This window comes from Solanum pennellii, chromosome 1 (assembly GCF_001406875.1).
Source record: "Solanum pennellii chromosome 1, SPENNV200".
Lineage (NCBI taxonomy): Eukaryota > Viridiplantae > Streptophyta > Magnoliopsida > Solanales > Solanaceae > Solanum > Solanum pennellii.
In genome coordinates, this window is record NC_028637.1 from 7,264,170 (window position 1) to 7,285,483 (window position 21,314).

The following is a 21,314-nucleotide window of genomic DNA, read 5'->3' on the forward strand; positions in this document are numbered from 1 at the left end:
TATATATATATATGAAATTACACTGAATACATTGGATACATTAATGCCCCGTAAGAACCAATATGTAACTATGCGTAGATATACTAAATATACCAACGCATTTTTTGTATTAGGTAGATAAAATTGATATTGAATGCATTAGATACGTCGGATATATTAGTATATATTTGATACAGAATACATAGATAAATTAAAATATAAAATATAAAATATAGATACATTATAAAAATAAGAATGGGAGAGAAGTGTGAACAAAAGAAGAAAGAGACAAGATGTATTTCCTAAAACATAATGTAACTAGATGTAACTATACTAGATCTAGAAGCAAGTACAGTAGACGTAACCCAACCAAGATATGTAATTATGAGCACTATAAATAAATGGCGGAATGGTGTTATAAACTTTTGTATTTATATAAGTTTGTATTTTAAACTATTTTATTTGATCACTTGTCAATTGCATCATTTATTTCTGGTGAAACTAAGCATTTTAAACTCTTTTCGTTGTGATTGAACTTTAAACACTTGACAAAAATAATATATATCATCCACATAACATTTTAAATGACACATCACTTATTATAAATTTTTTTTTAAAAAAAAAAAATTGGCTTTCTTTCTTTTTCACATCATTCCTCTTTCATCCCTTTACCTCTCTCCATTTTTTTCACATTAGAGATATCACTACAATCTTTTATCCTCACTAGTATCATCACATTCCTAAATAACTAATAATTATGATCCAATTTATTTTTCTTCGAAATTTCTTTCATTTACAACTTTTAATCGTATTTCTTTTACCAAAATTCAGATCTATCACTTGAACCACCATAAATCTCTTTTCCCCATTGATGTTAACAAATAGTCATTAGAATACATCAATTCGATTGATTCATATTTTTTCAAATTAATATATTTCAATTGAATTAATCATAAAATCTAAAAGTATGCAATTTTTACGAATATTGTGAAATGCATGTTTGATAAAACTATTAATATATAAATAAAATGTCATTAATTATTAAATATTTGACAAAAATATTTTATCGTTTAATTAAAAAATGACATGCAATATGAATCCAATATTACTAAAACAAATGAAACTAAAAATATAACATAACTTATAAATTCAAAAACAAAAAATTAAACATAATACTCTTATAGCAAATTTCAAGATAGCATACATAAATATGATTCTTTTTATCTTTTATTTTTAAAAAGAAAACGTAAGTCTATAATCTTACTTAACAATAAATTCTATTTTAATTTAAAAATTAGAATGCTAATAAAATTATGCTAATAAGAAAATAAGCATGGCATAAAGAAATAGATAAAACAAAAAAATTACATAGAATCACGTAAAGTAAGGTTGAGAACAAGAAGAAAATGAAATATATTTATAAAAAACAAACAATAATCTTTTTTTAAAAAAAAAAAAAACTTAAAATAATAGAAGTAAAAAATTCTTAGAAATAGAAATTAAAAAGTAATCGGCTGGTAATTACACCATGTAATTACTAGCAATCACAACCTCTGTCGGTGAATTGTAGAATGTAATTCCCTACCAATTACATCAATTACATATTGACCAAGTAATTACTTATCCAATCGAACAAGACCGACAGTATAATTAAACTTAATTACACCAAATCCAATTACCAAAGTCTCCTTCCAATTAAGCTCTCCGTTAATTACACTTTAATTAAAATAAGTAATCGAAATTGATTAAAGATTATTATTTTCAAACTATATTTTTAGAACATGAAAAATACTAAGAACCTGATTAAATAAAGAATATTTATGAAGAAAAAAATCTCAATAACTCTCTTAAACTTTGAACAATTCACTTTATTTATAATTATGAAACAAGTCCAACAATTCACTTAATATGAACTACAGGGAGTATTTCCCAATTAATAATTTGATTGACATATTTATAAATGTATTGTAGATTAATTTGACTATTATTAAAAGTTAAATACAATAACATTAATTTAATTCATCATCAATAAATACAAGAACAACAAAAAATATGAATACAAGTCTAAAACAACATTAATTGTAAAAAGAAAAGAAAAGACAACTATGGTAAAGAGATATAGAGCGAGTTTAGATTGATTTAAAAAATAGATGTCATTGAATAACTTTTTAAGTTAAAAAACAAAAAAAATTTAGGTGATCTTTAATTTTGCAAACACTTCCTAAATTATTTTAAGTCATTTTTGACTTATTTTAAAAATTATTTTTATATTTATCAAATATTTTCAAAAATAAAAAGCTGACTTAAAAGTAAGTGACTAACTTACATGTACTAGACAATATTATTGCCTGTTCCTAAATTGAAATATTAACTGATCGTAAATAGATGTGATGACGAAGGTTAACCAACCTTCCATATGGTTACCTCCTCACTTTTTTAGTGATCATTTCAATTAAAATTATACTATTAACATATAGCAATAAATGATAAAATAAATTAATCTTTCAACTATTACGACCAGGGAGCACCCCTAGAAGTAACATGGCGTACTTGACCTCTCGAAGGTCTTATACAAGCCCATAGTTATCATTCATCTCATTGTCATAGTAAATTTAGCGGAAAATTTAGAACTTTTTATAGGACATCATATGCTAGAAACATCACTTCATATGTATATATATATATATAGGTCATAATACATATTTAGACTCTAAGTCTCTTTTGTCATCTTAGACTCAACATCATAGAATAGAATAGGGACATGACCCTTTAACATCATAACATAATATTTAAGCTATTACAATACATTGAATATATAAACTTGACATAGGAAATCCTTGGATCATAAGAACCCCTTTCTTGAGCATGGGAAATACATATGAAAACCTTCACTTTAAAGACATCCTTTAAGCATCTATAGCCTACACTTTGTGTAAAAAGTAGAGAAGAATGGAGTTAGCACAAAAATGCACTAAGTATGGCAACCATGCATTTAAAAGGGACATTTTACTTGAAACCATGCATCATGCCTTTTTGTGAAAACTTCATAAAACTTGATACATTAAGCATTATACAACTTACATACTTCATTTAGGCATATCCAATAGTCATAATACCACATAAAATCACACATAGAATTTAAGTCACATCTTGCATTATTTTACAGTAAGTTTATTTCCATTTACAGTGAGTTCATTCAACTTCATTTCCTAAACTTCCCAAGTAACCCTCTAGTGATACTTGGTGCAGTGCATCACCTTAAGGCCACAAGGTACTCATAGATACCATCTACACAAGCCAATACATACCTTCATAGAACCATTTCATATAACAAGGCACATACTTCACATTAAACCCAACATACTTATTCACAATCCTAATCTAAGTTTACTAGTGTAATGTACATGTGAAGCCCCATAACCTCATACGTACATAGTAAATCTATCATAGAACCAGAAACATTAATTCTCTTCATATATCAACACGACAAGTATCAACACTTCATTCACACCAAGTAATACACCCATCATATAAACTCATTAGAACTCATACCATGCATATCATCACAACAAATAGACAACACCACAATGTCATGCATAAGGAACATAAATATAATCATACATTAGAACACCTTCCAAGAACTCCCTTCAAGAGTTACTTGTGCAATACATAGGTGAAGTCCCATACCCCTACCTACACTAAGCAACTTCCCTTAGGTTATCCTAGTTAGGGTGTAGTTCTTTACTTCCATTGTCCATTTTACTTTAGGGAAACTATAGCCTTAACTGACACTAAGACCATGGGTGCTACATGAAATTTGGTGTTGTAGAGCTTTACACTAAGGGAAGGTGCTCTACTTAGCCAAAGTAGAACATTAACACGTGCTAGCATACTAAGTGATATCACTTGCTAGATCCTATGGGGCAAACATAATTTATGGAACTTAGAGGCATATATGGAAATATCATTCTATGCCCTTGGGCTATGAGGCTAACCACCTCGTGAGGACTATGGTGAATCCACATTCCTACAATGGGAAGGGACACCCTTATCTTCAAGTTCACTCGGTGCTAAGCTAAGTTTCCTTTATTGAAAAGCCTTTATTAACATTTCTTTATAAAATGTAGTCTTAAGAGAGTTAACCCCTCATATGCTTAGCTTATAGGTCATAGATGAGAGTTCATCAACCTAAATCATGTAAGAAGTCCTTTCACATGGACATAACATATGTAAAGCACCATCTAGTTTAGGGTACACTTGAAAACACCTCTCAAGGCCCCTCAATTGACTAGATCATCATACATGTGTTTTTTTTACATATATGTGAGCAATTCTTTCACACAACACATTAAGGCCACAAATGTTTATATATTAATATAATCATGCATTCACATTCATGTACATAGAAAACCAAACCTAGGAACTATTCTATCAAGGCAGACATGTGCAATGCATTGACAAGGTCCCATACCCTTGCCTATACTAGTACACCCATCAAGTCATCCTAATTAAGGGATACATAATCATACTTCATGTACATATACATTGCATGCATAGCAGTAGACACAAGTGCATATGAGCATACCCTTTCATTAGACATCATGAATCTATACTACTTGTAAACATGCATGAAGTGTGAGTGGGTGTACATTGGTCAACATGATCACCTAATGGATATCAACAACAAATTGAGGCAGTCACTCTCTTAGGACCATAATGCACAATCAAGCATAGACCACACAACACATAATAGCATAGGAGGCAATATAACTTCAACACTTGCATTCAAGACTCCTGACCATAGCTAATCACACATTCATTTAGGGGTATGTAGGTAAGGGGTCATTCATCATTGACAGCACCTAAACCAACCCTAACATAGTCATTCACATACCTATTACATAAGCAATACAACCTAGATCACAACTAGAATGGAAGACTAGGCATGCTTCACATTTGATGATCACCACCATCATTCCTTGTTAACAAAATTGCCTTCAAGGCCTTGATCAAATCACATATATAATAACAATAAAATTAACAATGTCATCATAAGTGGACCATACCGTACAATGCCATACAAGGCTAACTCAACTAACAATCTATAGAGAAGTAGAGAAGTAGAGCAATTCTTACCAATCCATTAACCTTTGATCATCATTGATAAATACTCATATTTTATCAATAATTTATATCTAGGGCAGTATCTAAAGTTACACTAACATAATCGAAATCATGCATTAATCATAATAAGATCAAGATCATATCAAGTACACTACATCATCAATCTATAGAATTGGAGGAATGTAGATCATCCTTACCAAAACTCCCTTACTTTAATCACATCCATGATTTATACACATAATTCATCAATAATATCAATATAAGGCAATAACTAAAAGTATCTTTACATAAACGAAATCCTATGTTCATGCACTATAGAGTCGAGATTACAGTGAATCCTATAACTTAACAATCGGTAGGAAGTAGAGATCAAGTCTTCAAGCATCAATCTATATTGGATCAACAACACATAATTCATCATCACATGATATCATAGGCAGTATCTAACCATCAATTTAACATAATTGAATCACATAACAATCATGCTAGCATCAAGATCACAAGATACTACATTATAGGCTAGTCTCATTCAAACCTTCAAACCTTGATCCACCTGGATCACTCATCAACAATTCACCATCAATACACATACTAGTTAGTAAATATAGGCATTATAATATAATTGAATCACAATTTGATTTACATAAGGTCAAGATCACAATGCCCACACATAAGCTAAATCGAGAGTTTGAAGGGAACATGGGTTCATCATGCAATTGGATTTAAATTCACCTTAAAATCGATACATTAACATCAATTCATCATGAGAAAGCCTTTGAAAACATTTTGAGAAAGAACTCATGGCTAAATTGGAAGATAGGGAATTTTGATCATGAATTCTCTTTGAAAACTTGGTAAGGAACTCGCTAAATGAAAGGTTATTTAGAGATGAAGGATCAGCATACCTTTATACATGAGAAGCCCACAAGAAATTGAAGAAAAAACCATGAAAATCCAGCCTCTAGCTTGAACTTGAGTTTTCCCTCCAATCGAGGTTTGAGAGAATTTGAAAGAGAAGAGAGATTTGGGATTTTTTATTTTCTTATTAGGTGTTGGGGTTTTGGCTTGAGAACAAGGTTAAAAAGGTACTAAATTTTTTTATTTGTCTCCCTAAGTTACCAAAACACCCCCATACTTATTGGGACTTTTAGACATGTCAAAATTGACTTTAAAACGATGCAACCGGATCTGGAAAGTGGCTGCGCATCGCAGAGGCAACCTTTGATTCTTGGCCCCAATAATTTTTGAGGCAGTACGGTGCATTTTGGGTGCGCGTCGCACAGGCACATTCAGTGCCAGGTGCGCGATGCGAGGGCATCCCCAACTCTGGCTGCTGCTCGCTGCCTCGGGCAGCCTCTTGGTCCAACATTTGGGTCCTCCTCGGGGGCCCTTAGAGTGGCCCTCGGGGAGTCGTACCCGGACGTTTTGGCCCTTAATATGTCTATTAGGATGCTAGGTTCACCCCTACTGATTTTCAACTCCAAACAACACATAAAAAAAGGTAAACATACAAGGACACACTAGCACGTCTAAAGACCAACTTTCGAACGTCTCGAACGTTCTTGGACGTTTGACCTCCAAATGACTTCAGATCAAGTATACATGCTATAAAACACTTAATGAACATATTTTAAACCTTTTTGGACACATGTGAGACTCTAAGCACCTTAATTCATTTTCGGGGTCTTACATTAACTACTAATCAATAGCTAAACAAATAATCTCTCAAATATCAAATAATCAAATAAATCTAATTTACCTTTATAGATACAAGATTGATTATTTCCAATAATCCAAAAATATTTCAAGACACGTTGATAAAATCAGATCAAGATGAATGTAATGCAATGACCAAACACACCACTACATACATATTTCTTTGTTAACAATCAAATAATCTATGGGGGGGGGGGGACTCTAGAGATCCATATACTCATTTCAAACTAAATCAGTCAGACCACATTGGGTGTCTAACCAATTTTCTATATGTCAAGATCCAAAACTGGGATATGATAATACTTGCTAAATCCCATTAGAAAACGAGCTTAGGGAGCGGAAGAATAGTAAAAAGCATAATAATACAAAATTAAGATAAGAACATTGAAAATAAATGTGAATTACACATCTAGTGGATGCTAGTGCAAAGCTACTGCAAAAGGACAATACATACTAGACATATACAACAAATATGCAAGTTGTCTCGGAATACAAAAGACTAGTCAAAACTGTACAGAAGGAGATGAGTCAACTATGAACACTAATAAACTCATCCTCGATCTCCAAAATATCAGCTACAATAACACGAGAATTATGCAGCCAAATAGTGCTCAACTTTGCATCAGGGAAACATGTTCGGCGTGCAGTATGAGTACCAAAAGAATGGATGCTCAGTAAGCATCATAGACCAATGAGCTTGCGATTGCAATATAAAGATAATAAGGCAACATGAAAAAAGCAAAGGCATAACTAGACATGTATCGAAGTAAAGCTGATATAGTAAATAGTGGAAGTGATAAAGCTATCTAAACCTGATTGGACTTTATAATCCATGAGGCATATACAAAAAATAATTGTGATAAATCATACAAACAAAAACCGAACTGTAACATCTCGTAACTCGAAATATCTAGGGATAATCTAAGAAGGCCAAAATAATCACTTTTGGAAAGAAAGGGAAAAAATCTGGAAAATTTCCTAAGTTTAAAAAGTGAGATTTAGTCATTTTCAAACGGCCATAAATTCGAGCTCAGGTTGAGTTAGAGTAAGTTATTCATATTGTTTGAAATCCCTATGGAATATCTTTCCAATGGCTCCGAGTTGGCTCGATTCCGATGTCGTATGAGGGAGATATGTCTTTCGGGAGTTGGGTTGTTGGATAGAGGAAGTTCCAATCCGGATTTTAGTAAGGATAAATTAGTCTTTTCACCCTACTATTACCTAATTTGTTTTAAGGGTTTATAAGGGTAAAAATAGCCTTAAGTCAGTTTTAGAAAATGAAATCACGCTTAGGTCTTGGGAGAAAAGAGAAGAGGAGAGAAAGATCAAGAATCCATCAAGAACGCCAAGAATCCTCGTAAAATTCATCAGGGGTGATCCCTATTAAGGTGAGTGAGATCTTTTTGTGTAAGGTTAGTTCACCGACACACAAACGTGTTTAAATCAGTGAATTTTTTGTAAATTGAATGATGAATGTTGAAGTTCTTGATGAACAATTGTTGAATTCTTGTTGGTTGAGTCGTAGCTTATCTTTAGTTGATTTGATTTGTGTTTTTAGGTTATTTTTCGAGTTGAATCTATTAGACATTGAGGTTATTAGTGAACCTAAGTGTTTAGGGAAAGATCCATGGAATAATAGAAGAATTAGGGATGAAAAACGGAGAATAAAAGTTGGAATTCCCGTCTGAAAGACCCTGGAGCGCTCGCTTGCCAGAGCCCCTCAGGGCAGGCTCTGTCCGACAGGTCCTGTCGCATCGCTCCAGCCAGAGCACCTCAGGACAGAGTCTTTCCGTCAGGCTCTGACACCCCGTGCCTCTGAGAGCTCCAGGGTTGTTTGGAGACCCCATTATTCCCCCATCTTTTCGTACTAGTTCCTAAGTTATGTAGCCACATTTCTTAGTTGATTCCAACACTCTAAGGTATATCTAAACATCGTGAAATCATCTATAAACATGAGATCATGAACCTTGAATCCATAACCCAATTCAAAAAAAGTTAAGATCTAAGTCAAAAAAGTAAAGAGTCAAGTCTAAAAGCTAAGAAATAAGTCAAAGAAAAACTCTTAAAGGTTTTGAAAAGTCTTGTTTAAACATTTTAATTATGTTTTGAGACTTAAGTTTTAAGATAAGTAAATAGTAAGTTGAAGTCCTTTTCTTCAAAGGTATATGGGGACTAAGTATTCCCAAAGAAGCTTAAAATGTTGTATATTTAAACTAGTAAGGAAACTTTGATTTCTGAGGAGCCTTAGGACAAGCTTTTAGAAAAGAACTATAACTTTCTAAAAAAAAAACAAGTAGGGAAACTTGATTTCCAAGATAGCCTTGAGCTAAGTATTTGAACACTAATCTCAAACCACATAATCAGTATATTTTAAAATATAGGAGCCAGCATATTTTTGGGACTAGTATTGAGCACCGATATGGAGTAGAGTCTAGACAAATCACAGCCACCATGGGTAGAAAAGGTTCATACTTTTTAGATGAACTCTTTTCCCAGTAGACTAGTGGATCCATTAGGCAGTTTTGGTTTGGCCGGGTATAGGATGCGCTGACAGCGTGAGGTAGATCGTTGTATCATCACTGTAGCTCTTAAGTAATGGTTGTCAGTTAGAGAAACTCCCATATAATTTATTGTATTTTATATACATCAGTTTACATGTATTTCAATATACATGTTAGAGTTAATTGTATCTAGCAGACATTAGAGTTTACAACATTTTTGAGACAATTTTCTATATATTGCACATTACTTTTAAACTGCATTATATTAAAATATGTAGTTATTCATGAGTTGAGCAGAGCCAAGGTAAGCGTTTCTTTTTACTCCATTTCAAGTTCAAGTGTTGTTAGCATTCCAACATGCATACTTGTACATTCAATGTACTGATGCCAGTTGACCTGCATCGTATTATGATGCAGACGCAGGTAACTGGAATCAACATTCGGCGTGTCGTTGATCCAGTGAGCAGATCAGAGTCAGTTGGTGAGCCTCCCCTCATTCTGGAGGACATCTTTATTATTTAACTATTTGATTTAGTTTTCAGTTATTAGGATGATTGGGGGTCATGTCCCAACATCCATCTCTATTTTAGAGGCTTCATAAATAGACAGTGTTAGTTTTCTTTGGTCTTTCATCTCATTTGTAAAGACTTGAAGTTTCCATTCTGGCTAAGTACTATTTTAAAATTATTCTTAAGTTATATCCTATGTTTAAGTCTTCCGCTGAGTTAAGTAAGCCATGATAAGGGTTCGCGCAAGGCCAGTAATGGTCATTGGGTGCCGGTCACGTCCAAGGTGTAGGCTTAGGACGTGAAAAACTTGGTATCAAAGCACAGAGTTCAAGAGTCCTAGGGAGTCTATGAAGTTGTATCTGTAGAGTCTTAGTCAACGGTGTGAAGCGCGCCAGATCTATGATTAAGAGGCTACAATAATTAGGAATTCCTTGCTTCCTTCATATTCCTTTTCGTGCGTTAGAGTTTATCTCTAAAAGTCTCTCTAATTCGTGCTTGCGCGTGTTTCAAATAACCATGCCTCTACGAAGAGCAGCAAGAGGTCGTGCAGCTAGGAGGAACGTTGAACCTTAGGAACAGGAACTACCCAATGCACTTGAAGTGCAACCACAAGGAGAAGTTACTAATGCTGAGTTCAGAGAGACAATTAGGATGTTGAGTCAAGCTGTGACTAACCAGGTTGGTCAACGAAGGGAAGCTCGACAAGAAGGGGCTGGCACCTCAAGGACTCGTGAGTGCATAAGAATGAATCCTCCAGTTTCACTGGTTCGAGCAGAATTGAAGATGCGGAAAACTTTATGGAAGAGTTGGAGAAGGTATTCGATATGATGCATGTCATTGGTGTTGAGAGAGTTGAACTAGTTGTATACCAACTGAAGAATGTGGTGAGGACTTGGTACGACCAGTGGAAGGAGGGCAGAGATGAAAATGCACCACATTCGAATTGGGCTTGATTTGAAGAAGCTTTCTTGGGGAGTTTCTTTCCTCGAGAATTGAAATAGGCCAAGGTACATGAGTTCCTCACCCTTAAGCAGAACTCACTCAGTGTGCATGAGTATGTGTTGAAATTGACCCAACTATCTCGTTATGCTCCAGAGATGGTTAAGGACATGAGGAGTAGGATGAGTTTGTTCGTTGTTAGCTTGGGTCATGCTTCAATCCAAAAGGGTCGGGCTGCAATGCTTATTGGAGACATAGACATTTCGATGTTGATGGTTTATGTACAACATGTACAAGAGGAAAAGTTGAGGGACAGAGAAGAGTACAAAAACAAGAAAGCCAAGCTAAGCCTGCGCCATCATCGGCTAGTGCGCCTGCGCCTAGAGACAGAGGTGAGCATCATGGTCTATACTCCCAAGCTAAGCCTGCATATTCATAAGGTAGTGTGGCGCATGGAGGTAGTAAGCCTCCTGCCTACACCAAGTGTAATAGAAACCACTCTGGTGTTTGTCGTGAGGGCTCCGCGGGTCGCTTCAAGTGTGGTCAGACTGGAATTTCATGAGGGAGTGCCCAAAGAACAAGCAAGGTGGTGGTAATGGGGGCAACCGAGCTTAGTCTTCATCAGTTGGTCCACCAGACAGGGCTGCACCCAAGGGAACTACTTCTGGTGCTGTCGGAGGAAGAAACCGCTTGTATGCTCTCAACAATCGCCAAGAACATAAGAATTTGCCAGACGTTGTCACTGGTATGATTCGAGTCTTTGACATTATTGTTTATGCATTATTAGACCCAGGAGTGAGTTTATCATTTGTAACTCCCTATGTTGCCATGAACTTTGAAATTATTCCTGAGCAACTTAGTTAACCATTTAGTTTTTCCACACCCGTTGGTGAATCCATTTTAGCAGAAAGAGTCTATCGTGATTGTCTTGTTTTCATCAGTCACAAGAGTACCATGGCTGATTTAGTTGAGTTACACATGGTAGACTTTGATGTCGTTCTTGGTATGGATTGAATTCATGCCTGCTATGCCTCAGTTGATTGTAGAAATGGAGTAGTCAAGTTTCAGTTTCCAAATGATCCAGTCTTATAGTGGAAAAGTAGTACAAAAGTGCCTAAGGGTCGATTCATTTCATATCTTAAGGCGAGGAAGTTACTTTCTAAGGGGTGTGTCTACCACTTAGTCCGAGTTAATAACTATCACTACTACAAAACAGGGTTATAGTGGCAATTATTTAGCGGCAATTAATTATTTTTCGCTAATTCATTATTTAAGCTGAGATATTAGTGGCAGATGAACTATAGCCGCAAAAAGATATATTTTTAGTGGCAAATAAAATTTATATGCCTATAGAAGTCATTATTGAACTCAACTTTCATTTTTTTGTCCCTCCAAAAGTTTCCAGTACAATTTAAACATTTCCTCCAATTATTAATAATTAACTTTAAAATTACAAAGTTAAAAGAAAAACCCTATTCCCTATTATAGTCGACTGCCTGAATATCAATCGCACCTCTGTCATTTTTATGATTGCGAGTCTCCATCTTCAAAGCCCACAGGTATATCGATTTGCACATCTTCCATATTCACCTTAGCGTTTCCTTATTCACATAGCTCTGCCCTATTCTCCATCTTCATGTAGAAATTCTCTCTTTTAGAATCTCATGTACATCACGCAGCTCTTCCCTACTCTCCATCTTCACGTAGAAATTCTATGTTTCAGATTTTTCATATCATGTTCTTATTGAAACGAAATCCTATCACATAATAGCTGGCAGAACATTTGGGTTAACTTTTGTTAACTACATGAATAAGAATTGATTTTGGAATTCATATGGAGTTTGACGGTTTCTCAATTTTTTTGTATTTACGTTTTTCTGTAGGTTTTGACAGATTTAATAGTATCTTACACTTTGATGTCTTCATCGGATAAAGATTCTACTTTCCAGGTATTTGAAAAATTGATGTGATTTCTTATTTTGTAAACGTAGTTATAATGTGTTTACGAAGTATGTTGTGTGATTTATGTCTACTATTTATTTGTTGGGCAATTGATTGATATGTTTGATATTGTTTTTGTTAATGTATTAAATTCTCGTGATTATTATTTTAAATCTAAAACAGAACATCAAACCAAGTTTTGTAGTACGTTGATGTGTGTGTTCCAATTGAGGATGTTATTATATTGGAATTAAATTTCATATCGATTTCGGGATTTAATTGAAAAGGAATGTTTGATTCTTAAGATTGTTTCTCTACGTTTAGAAACTGAGAACTGCTGCTTGTTTCCGTGTTGAAGAACTAGAAACCAATGCGAATCAATGAAATTTCATTACTTAGTATGTGATAGTACTCTTTTACAACTATATATTTTGTGCAATTGGTAACTTAAAAAATACATTGTTCAGTGCTAAATTTTTTAGTAGTCGTCATAAATTAAAATCTTTCAATATTTTTCTCTTATATTCTTCTTTTTTTCTCTGTTTCAACGTAAAGCGCCGCTAGCTGCTATAAGTTTTTTTTTCAAAACACTGTCTGCAAATTTTTCTATTTTTTCATTCTGATCTTCTGGATGGAGTTGTTAGAAATAATTTATGACATGAGTTATATTCTTGCGAATAGAGCTGAAAATTATGTTTTGAAGTGAGAATATGTTTTTAAGTGTTAGATTTCAATAGAAAGTTCATTGAGTTGAAGAAAGGGAACTAGATTCAGTTTGAGCTAAGAAAAATAAAATATAGCTACACTTCTATCCAAATACTATTACTATTGTGGGAAAACTCTTGAGTAGCATTCTCAAAAGTGAGTGTTTTTCTCGCTTAAAGTGAGAAGGGAAGTGAAGTTGTATCATACTCTGTTTTTCATGTCTTTTCATGTCCTGTCTCTATTTCACGGCTTTATTTTTGTATAGTTGTATCACTGTTTGTAATATCATGAAGATTGTAGCTTAGCTAGAATTACTTCTAGAATTTTGTATAGCCTAACTAACCTCAACCAATCAGCCTTGGGCATCAGAAAAAAATTCTGCTCCTTCTCATGGTGATTATAATGATCATATGTGTTTTTTATGTGTCTAAACATTGTGCAATTAACCTTGACCTGAAATTATGTTATTAGATTGTGATGCAATGACTTTTCCTCATCTAATTGATATGTTGGCCTTGAATTCATTTTTCCTTTCGAATAGGACATACTGACTAGGCCTGTAAAATATCTCATCGAACCAGAAATTGGTCCCCTGTAGGCTTGAAGTAGAGTTAGTTTTATTGATAGGTTTTCTTTGTATAGCTGTTTATTAGCATTCTAATTACTTAAGTCACTCCTTACACAGCGCGTCCTATCCTTTCTCTGTTTTAAACTATCTGCATCACCATGAATTTTGCATTTTTCAATTGAGATTAATCATGGGTATGCCTTGCCAGCCATTGAAAGTTACCTTAAAGTCATCTGCATTGCTTCCGATTGCTGAAGTGTTGTTAGTTCTGTCTATAAGTTCTGTTGATATAGCTGAGTATTAGTGGTCGGATTACTCATAGTAATACTTCTAAACCTCATCCCCTGATTTTTTTAAAGATAATTTATATTTCATTGCTTCTGCATTCAATTGAGATAACTGCTCCCCTCTAGGCCAGTGAAATAGCCCATCGAACGAGAAATTGGTCCCCTCAAGGCCTAAGGGCGAGTTAGTTTTATCGAACGGTTTTGTTGGTATAGTTGTGTATTAATGTTCTAATTACTTAAGCTACTCCTTACACAGCCCGTCCCATTTGTTCTTTGGTTTAGACTATCTGCATTGCCATGAATTGTGCATTTTCCAATTGAGACTACTAATGTTTCTGCCTTGCCAGCCCTTGAATGTTTTCTTAAAGTCATCTGCATTGCTTCCAGCCGTTGAAGTGTTGCTAGTTCTATTTATGAGTTCGGTCGATATAGTTGCATATAGTGGTCCAATCACCCGAAGTAATCCTTATACGCCTCATCCTCTGATTTCTTTGTTTAAGATGAAATATATTTCATTGATTCTGCATTTTCTAATTGAGATAACTGCTCCCTTCTAGGCGTGTGAAATAGCCCATCGAACCATTAATTAGTCCCCTCTAGACTGAAGTCTAATTAGTTTTATCGATCGGTTTTGTTGGTGTAGTTATGGGTTAGTGTTGCAATTACTTAAGTTACTCCTTATGTGACCTATCCCATCCTTTCTCTGTTTCAGTCTATCTGCATAACCATGAATTTTGCATTTTCCAATTTAGACTACTCATGTTTATGTCTTGTCAACCCTTGAATGTTATCTCAAAATCATGTGAATTGCTTCCAACCGCTAAAGTGTTGTTAGTTCTATTTATAAGATTAGTTGATATAGCTGTACATTAGTGGTTTGATTACGAAGTAATCTTTATTCACCTCATCCCCTAATTTCTTTGTTTAAGATGATTTATATTACATTGCTTATGCATTTTCTTATTGTGATCACTATTGTTGATGACTTGCAAGACCCTTGAATTTTATCCCAAATTCATCAATATTGTTGCCAGCCCTCGAAAATAAAGTTTGTTTTCTTGTTGGTAGTAGTGATATGCAGTCTATGATAAAGTAATTTTATCCAAAACAAAGTCATTTTATCAAAATATCAGAATTTAGCTAGATTGTAGAATCATTTTATGAAGTATAACCAACAAAGTTTGTCATATGCAAAAACTCATAAACTGTGAGTGGGACTTTACAGTTCATTAAAGACCTACAAGAAACATTTAAAGAAAGACTTGGATGATTAACAACCATTTAGTTATGGATCAACCAATCTTGACTATATTGTGCAGCCGTGGAATAGCCCATCTAACAAGAAACTGTAGGTTTTGTTGGTATAGGTGTGTATTGGCATTGGTAAGGAGCAGTCCAATGCAATTTCATCATCTGCAGTCGCTCTATCCCTTACTGAATTTTCAGTATTGTCCATAGAAGGTGAAGTGTAAGAAATAGAAACATCTTTCGGCTCATTGGTCATGTCATTCAAATTTCCTGGTTCCATAGTAGGGGACACATTTAATTCTGTCCTTGATGATCAGTAGCATCACCTATGGGTTCTGGACTTGTTTATTCTTTTTCTGTTTTGAGTGTTAGAATTCAATAGAAAAGGTGTTTAATAATCTTACACTTAATGAAAAGGTGCTAAATAATCTCAGGTTCCTTCTACATAACACACATTCAGGTCACTTTGTATTCCCCATTTCAGCTACCTATGTAAATCTTAAGTGTATACTGATCGAAAGCTTTCAATAATTGAACATTTAGAAGCTTAAATATGTAAGTAGGAACTACAAAATCATATGTGGTTTCTGCAATTTCTCCTTGAATTTAAATATCTTGAACAACCTTTCATAGAATATTCTTTACTATGCAAGCTATATACCTTAATGGTTTCTTCTATCTATAAAATTGAAGATATAATCTGCTAGTAAGATAATTAAGAATTTAACTTAAATAAAACTGCTTGTAGAATATATATTTGTTTATATCATAACTAACCTCCACACCATCCCGCATACTTTCTATATATCCGTATGCATCATAAAAGTTTTGACCAAATGATAGAAGTAAACTTGAACTTTTAGATTAGGTGCTCAATTGTCTAAGGTTTTTGCTACATAACATACATTCAGGTCACAATCATGTTAGTTTTGTACACTCCACTTTAGCCATTTACGTAAGCCTTAAGTGTATTACAATTAGAATCTCTGTATACTTAACTAGCAAATGCTTAAATTTGAAAATATGAGCTACTACAAACTGCATGTAGGTTCTGCAACTTCTTCTCGAACATGAATATTTTGAGCAACCCGTCTTATAATATTATTTACTTTACAAGCTTTAACTTGATGGTTCCTTTGAACAATAAATGGTAGACACAATTTGTTACTAATATAATTAAGATTTCAGCTTAACTTAAACTTATTCTAGAATTTTGTAGAGCCCAACTATATTTATTAAACCAGCCCATAGACATTTGGGAAATCCTTAGGCATCTTAGAAAAGTCAATACCAAATAATACTATCAAATTGACATTTAAAGAAAAGGTTCTCAATTGTCTGTTCGTGCGACATAACACATAATCTAGTCACTTTTGTACCCCATTTGAGTGACCTACGGTAATCCTTAAGTGTATTGCTAACCTCATAGTATAAGCTAGTTAGGACTCAGAGATTATTATAGACAAGGTTCCTTCATGGAACCTTGAGAAAGATTCCATCTCATTCTCATGTAAATAGACTCGATGGAGAAGTTCTTCATGTGTGTTGAGCTGACTCATTATTTGGATAAATTAGTATCAACTTTCTCTTTGATAATTTTTATCGTTAAAATGACATCTTGTGAGTTATGCAATTACGTATTGATTAATTCCATTATTTTTCACTAATGTATCCTTAGTTCTTATAGTAACAGTTGAAAGAAAGAATATCTTCAATTTTATGGATGACTTGGGTTTCACAGTTGAAAAATTTAACGCTTGGCTGATTATGGCAACCGAGATCGTCATGAACCTTTTGTTTTTGCAAAACAAGCTCAACAAGTAATATTTGTATAAGATCGTCAAGAACATGAATGGTTTGTACCTAGATTAACTAGACCTCGAGATGTTTTTGATATGTGAGAGGAAAATAGTGTGCAACTCGAGTCATCAATGCAAAATGATTCTACTGACTTGGGTATCTTAGAAAATTTCCATGTTTCAGATTGAGAATAATGATTGGTTAAGGAGTGGAGTTGATATAACTGTTGGTATTAGTGTTCTAAATACTGATGCTACTCTGTCTACAGCCCGTCCTATCAATTCTCTATTTTAGACTATTGCATCTCCATGAATGGCAACCATTTAGGATGGATAACTATTCTTGATAATGCATCTATATCGTGCAGCCATGAAGTAGCCCATCGAACCAAAAACTTCTCCATCTAGGCATGTAGCGTAGTTTGTTTTATATGTAGGTTTTGTTGGTATAGTTGCGTATTGGCATTGGTAAGGACTAGTCCAATGCAATTTCATCATATGCAATCGCTCACCCCTTACTGAAATTTCAGTATTGTCCACAGTAGCTGAAGTATTAGAAACTGAAACATCTTTCTGCTCATTAGTCCTTACATTAAAATAATTGGTTATGGACTAATGTCTTTTACTACATCTAGTTGCTGTTCTTCATCCTTATTACTTCAGTTGACTGGAACTGGACTATGCACTTCTTTTACTCATCTGCCTGCTTCTCCTCATCCTTACTACTAAGCTGACTATTTGTGGAAGCATCTTAGTGGAATCAGTCCTTAGTTTTATCACAAAGTCATTGGCATTGTCTCCAGCCCCTGTAATGTAGTTAGTCTGATCCATATGTGTTATTTGTATAGCTGATATTAGTGATCTCATATAAAGACATGAAATAACTTTATATCATAATATACACAGGAGATCCAAGTGGCTTTAGATCCTTGAGTAATTTTTTATGAGATGATATAATTCCTATCTCTTGATGTTTTTATCAATTTGATTTCATCTTTTGACACATTTATTTTATTATTTTCAGGTCATACGGTATGATGTTCACAAATTTTACTTATAAAATATTTTAGTACGGCGAACCATCGTGGAAATTCTTTAAAGACATTATTTTATTGGATTGGTTATACAATGATATTAGATATTTCATTCAAATAAGTTTAGTTTTAAAATTGTGATACTATAGTTTGGACTCATACTTTCTTTTGTTTCTCTAGGATTATGAGATATATTATGTTATCTGAATTTTATTATATATTTTCTAGCATTTGACAAACTTCATTGCCCTATAATAAGCTCTATTTTGATTAGAATATTGGATTTACGAGTGGATGTAGTCATTACTAATTGTGGCTAACAATTGGTCGCTAAAGTTTGTGACTTATAGCATCAAACTAAATGAATTTTCTAGCCACAAAATTAGGATATTCTAGCCTTTATAATTGCCGCCAAACTATTGTCGTTAAAGATTTGAACTTTTAGCGGCAATTTTATTGAATTTATCGGCTTTAATAATGGACGTTATATAAGCATGATTGTCGTTTAAATTTGATTTAACAACTATTTTAATTGCCACTAGAACTAATGCACTTTAGTGGCAATTAAGTAGGATTTGCCAGCTATAAAAATGGACTCTAAACAAGTATAACTAACTATTTTTATTGGATTTAACAACTATCTAAATTGCCGCAATCAATTACCGCTAGAACAAATGTGTTTTAGTGGCAATTTAGTTATTTTTATCAACTATAAAAATAGACGCATGAGAATAACTAACCGCTTAGGATTTGATTTGGCAGCCCTATAAATTGCCACTAAATCGAATGAGTTTTAGCGGCAAAAGAGATTGGCTTTACAAGCTTTTGTCCAAAAGGCTGCAAAAGCCTTTATTGACCCTTGATACAACGGTCAAAGTACATTAGCTCGTAATGGATATAGCGACCATAGTTATGGCTACTAATGCCTTTTTAATTGCCACTAAATCCCTTTTATGTTGTAGTGTATAATGCTGAGATACCTTCCCTTCAGTCAGTTTCTATGTAAAAGAATTTATAGAAGTCTTTTCTGATGATCTACCTGGAGTCCCTCCTGAAAAAGAGATAGACTTTGACATAGATCTTCTTTGAGATACTCGTCCTATCTCTATTCTACCATATAGAATGACACCATTAGAGTTAAAAGAGTTGGACAAACAATTGAAAAATCTGTTGGATAATGGTTTTATCCGACCAAGTGTCTCCCCTTGGGGCGCTCCAGTCTTGTTTGTAAGAAAGAAGGATGGTACATTAGGATGTGTATGGACTACCGCCGATTGAATAAGGCGACCATCAAGAATAAGTATCCTCTTCCAAGGATAGATGATCTTTTCGACCAGCTTCAGGGTGCTTTCTGCTTCTCGAAAATTGATCTCAGATCAGTTTACCATCAGTTGAAAGTTAGGGAATGTGATTTTCCAAAGACAATTTTTTTAGAACCAGATATGTGCATTATGAGTTTTTGGTTATGTCCTTTTTTGACCAATGTTCCTGCAACCTCCATAGATCTCATGAATAGAGTCTTCAAACCTTATTTAGATATGTTTTTTATCGTCTTCATTGATTACATACTAAATTATTCAAGGAATTAAGAAGATCATGCTAGTCACCTCAGGATAGTTCTTCAAACTTTGAAAGATAAGGAGTTATACACCAAGTTCTCCAAGTGTGAGTTTTGACTTAAGTCTGTGGAATTCTTAGGCCACATAGTTTCCGGTGATGGAATTAGAGTGGATATCCAAAAGATGGAAGCAGTTTAAAGTTGGCCTAGACCCATATCTCCTACTGATATGAGGAGTTTCTTGGGTTTGGCTGACTACTACAAAAGGTTCGTTGAGGGGTTTTCATCTATTTCGTCTCTGTTGACCAAGTTGACTCAGAACAGTTAAGTTTCAATGGTCTGAAGCTTGTGAGAAAAGCTTCCAGGAGTTGAAAAAGAGGTTGACTACGGCTACGATTTTGACCTTACCATAGGGTACTTAAGGTTTTCTAGTGTATTATGATGTATCATGAGTTGGTTTGGGCTGTGTGTTAATGCAGAATGGCAAGGTTATAGCTTATGCCTCCAGACAATTGAAGTTCCATAAGAAGAATTATCCAACCCATGACTTAGAGTTGGTTGCCGTAGTTTTCGCCTTGAAATTATGGTGCCATTACTTGTATGGTGTTCATATTGACATATTCACTGACCACAAGAGCCTACAATATGAGTTCGCCCAGAAGGAGCTAAATCTCAGACAAAGGAGGTGGTTAGAACTACTCAAGGATTATAATATGAGTATTCTTTATCACCAGGTAAGACTAATGTGGTTGTTGATGTCTTAAGCAGTCTATCCATGGGGAGTACTGATACGCTCAAACTTACTTCTCAAATAAGAAGTAAAGCGGTCGTGTCAAGTAAATAACCCAACTAGTGAGGTTGGGATCGTTCCCACGAGGAAAATAGTCTAGACTTAACTTCAACTTGTTATTACTATTGTTTGGTCAATGACTTCCTTGGAAAGTAAAAACAATAAAAGGGGGGTTTCTATTTCTAAATGAGTGAAAATAAATAACGAACTTGAAGAGACACTTAACAGCTTTGACAGTTGGATTTTAATCAATTAATCAAAGTAACTAGGGTTTACGTGTTCCCCACAGGTTCATAACTTGATAATTCTAACTATAACAATTCTTTCCTAGTATCTTGCATGCAAAGTGATAAGTTATGTATTTCTAAATCCTTGGTCCGGCATCTAGAAAATCTCACTCCGCACCTTGGTCCGGCTACGTGTGTTGCTTTCCTAACCCTTATCTTTACCTCATATTAAGCATCGTATTCGATATTTGACTAAGTTATTACCTCGTACCAATCAATACTAGCCTATTAGATAGTATACACTAAATCTATGTTAATAATTCTTTTCCTATTATCTACCTCCTTGGTCCGGCAAGTAGCATTAAGGCGAGTTCTAACGTTGATCATCC

At 34.2% G+C, this 21,314-nt stretch overlaps 1 long non-coding RNA gene across 1 annotated transcript; it reads left to right on the forward strand.

Moving 5' to 3' along the window:
* The first annotated feature begins 12,187 nt into the window (after positions 1-12,187).
* LOC107015338 lies at positions 12,188-18,589 on the forward strand. Its single transcript, XR_001456332.2, has 3 exons — positions 12,188-12,327; positions 12,652-12,717; positions 18,341-18,589. It is a non-coding gene; the product is annotated as an uncharacterized LOC107015338 (long non-coding RNA).
* The last annotated feature ends 2,725 nt before the right edge of the window (positions 18,590-21,314 follow it).